This window comes from Bison bison, unplaced genomic scaffold (assembly GCF_000754665.1).
Source record: "Bison bison bison isolate TAMUID 2011002044 unplaced genomic scaffold, Bison_UMD1.0 scf7180017864471, whole genome shotgun sequence".
Taxonomy (NCBI): Eukaryota; Metazoa; Chordata; class Mammalia; order Artiodactyla; family Bovidae; genus Bison; species Bison bison.
The window spans coordinates 8,017,755-8,020,919 of NW_011495032.1; positions in this window are offsets into that span (position 1 = coordinate 8,017,755).

Below are 3,165 nucleotides of genomic sequence, written 5' to 3' on the forward strand. Positions count from 1 at the left end.
AAGTGATGGGACCGGATGCCATGATCTTAGTTTCCTGAATGTTGAGCTTTAAGCCAACTTTTTCACTCTCCTCTTTCTCTTTCATCAAGAGGCTCTTTAGTTCTTCACTTTCTGCCATAAGGGTGGTGTCATCTGCATATCCTTAGAGGTCTCATCAAAAGAAAAATAATCTTGTTTTTGGTATCTTATAATCATTTCACTTCATGGGAAATAGATGGGGAAACAGTAGAAACAGTGTCAGACTTTGTTTTTTTGGGCTCCAAAATCACTGCAGATGGTGACTGCAGCCATGAAATTAAAAGACGCTTACTCCTTGGAAGGAAAGTTATGACCAACCTAGATAGCATATTCAAAAGCAGAGATATTACTTTGCCAACAAAGGTCCGTCTAGTTAAGGCTATGGTTTTTCCAGTGGTCATGTATGGATGTGAGAGTTGGACTGTGAAGAAAGCTGAGTGCTAAAGAACTGATGCTTTTGAACTGTGGTATTAGAGAAGACTCTTGAGAGTTCTTTGGACTGCAAGGAGTTCCAAACAGTCCATTCTGAAGGAGATCAGCCCTGGGTGTTCTTTGGAAGGACTGATGCTAAAGCTGAAACTCCAGTACTTTGGCCACCTCATGCAAAGATTTGACTCACTGGAAAAGACCCTGATGTTGGGAGGGATTGAGGGCAGGAGGAGAAGGGGACGACAGAGGATGAGATGGCTGGATGGCATTACCGACTCGATGGACATGAGTTTGGGTGAACTCTGGGAGTTGGTGATGGACAGGGAGGCCTGGTGTGCTGCGATTCATGGGGTTGCAAAGAGTTGGACACGACTGAGTGACTGAACTGAACTGAACTGAAGGGGAACCCTGTTCCCCTCACATCCCAAATAGTGTCCACTGGCTGTGGCAGGAACAGTGGTGGTTGCCAACGATGTCCACATCTTAATCTTCATGATTTTTGAATATGTACCTTTACGTGGCAAAAGAAACTTTCCAAGTGTAATTCAGGTAAAGACTTTGAGATGGGGAGATGATCCTAGATTTTCTGGGTGAGATTATCCTAATGGAAACATAGGGGTCCTTAATAATGAAGAAAAAGGCAGAAGAAAGTCAGGAAGATATATGATTATGAAGATGGGTAAGAGAGATCAATGTTGCTGGCTGCGAGGAAAAAAGATGCAACTGAGAGCCAAGGACTGCAAACAGCCTCTAGAAGCTGGGATTGTAATGAAGTGATTCTCTTTCTAGAGACTCCAGAGAAATGCAGCCACACAGACACCTTCTTTTTAGCCCAGTGAGACCCGTGTCTGATTTCTGACCTACTGATCTGTAAGTTAATAGATCTGTGCTGTTTTGAGACACTGAGTTTGTGGTAACTTGTTATGGCAGCTGTAGAAAACTAACACAGACTTGCAACCATGGTCCGATCTCAGCATGCTGCAAGGGACGGACATAAAATCTGTTCAAAGAGGAGATAGTTTATATTCCAAAGTCATTGCGAAAGCTGGCTAATTTATATCAGTAGAGACCTGCGTGTGTGCTAAGTCTTTTCAGTCATGTCCTACTCTTTGCAACCCTATGGACTGTGTAGCCCACCAGGCTCATCTATCTCCAGGAAAGAATACTGGAGAGGGTTGCCATGCTGTCCTCCAGGGGATCTTCCTGATGCAGGGATTGAACTTGCAGCTCATGCAGCTCATGCATTGTGGCAGATTCTTTATTGCTGAGCCAGCAGGGAAGTATACACACACACACAAGCACATACACACACGCACATACACATATTCTTTTAATATATTCTTTTCCATTATGTTTTATCACAGGGTATTGACTATAGTTCCCTGTGCTATACAGTAGAACCTTGTGTATCCATTCCATGTATAATAGTTCACATCTGCTAATCCCAAACTCCCCCTCCATCCTTCCCCCATACCTCCCCATTCACTGACAGCCATTAGTCTGTTCTCTATGTCTATGAATCTGTTTTTGTTTCATACACGGGTTCATTTGTGACATATTTTAGATTCCACATATAGGTGATATCATATGATATTTGTCTTTCTCTGTTTGACTTACTTCACTTAGTATGATGATCTCTAGTTGCATCCATGTTGCTGCAGATGGCATTATTTCATTCTTTTTTAATGGTTGAGTAATATTCTGATGCTTTTGAACTGTGGTGTTGGAGAAGACTCTTGAGAGTCCCTTGGACTGCAAGGAGATCCAACCAGTCCATTGTGAAGGAGATCAGCCCTGGGATTTCTTTGGAAGGAATGATGCTAAAGCTGAAACTCCAGTACTTTGGCCACCTCATGCGAAGAGTTGACGCATTGAAAAAGCCTCTGATGCTGGGAGGGATTGGGGGCAAGAGGAGAAGGAGACGACAGAGGATGAGATGGCTGGATGACATCACTGACTCGATGGACGTGAGTCTGAGTGAACTCCGGGAGTTGGTGATGGACAGGGAGGCCTGGCGTGCTGCGATTCATGGGGTCGCAAAGAGTCGGACACGACTGAGCGACTGATCTGATCTGATCTGATACCATATATTCTCTTTCCATTCATTTTTGCTGGACATTTAGATTGCTTTTATGCCTTGGCTATTGGGAATTGTGCAGAGCCCTCGGTTTAAAGGTGGGGGGGCACCCTTGAGGAAGGACTTTGCTGCACTGCTACAAGTTCATCCTCTAAATCTTCCTCTAAGCTGTCCCCAAAGTGTCCTGGATCTGTTGATTAAGATGACTGTGCTCATGTCATTGGATGAGGGAAATGCCCAGACTTCTAGTGCACTACTCCATGTTGGCTTTTTATGACTGTTAATTCCTGTGGAGCCCAAAAGGGTGTGGTCCACAGATTAGGCTCATGGGCTCACCTTGTGGATATTTCCCATTTCTGAATGCGTGATCCGAATACACATCATAAGCAACAACTAGAATCTCCTCACTGGATTTAGGCCCATGGAATGAGGGCTGTGATAGCAGACAGGGCATAATCCCTTGGGACATCCCTTCCTGACCTGAGTAGAAACCCAAAGCTATGCTCTAGACCAGGGACCAAGAGTAGAAGGGCCACATGTTCATGTGTCCACATGAGCTTGTCCATTGTATGTCTTTTAACTGGACTGGACCATCAGGCCGGAGAAGGGAATGGCACCCCACCCCAGTACTCTTGCCTGGA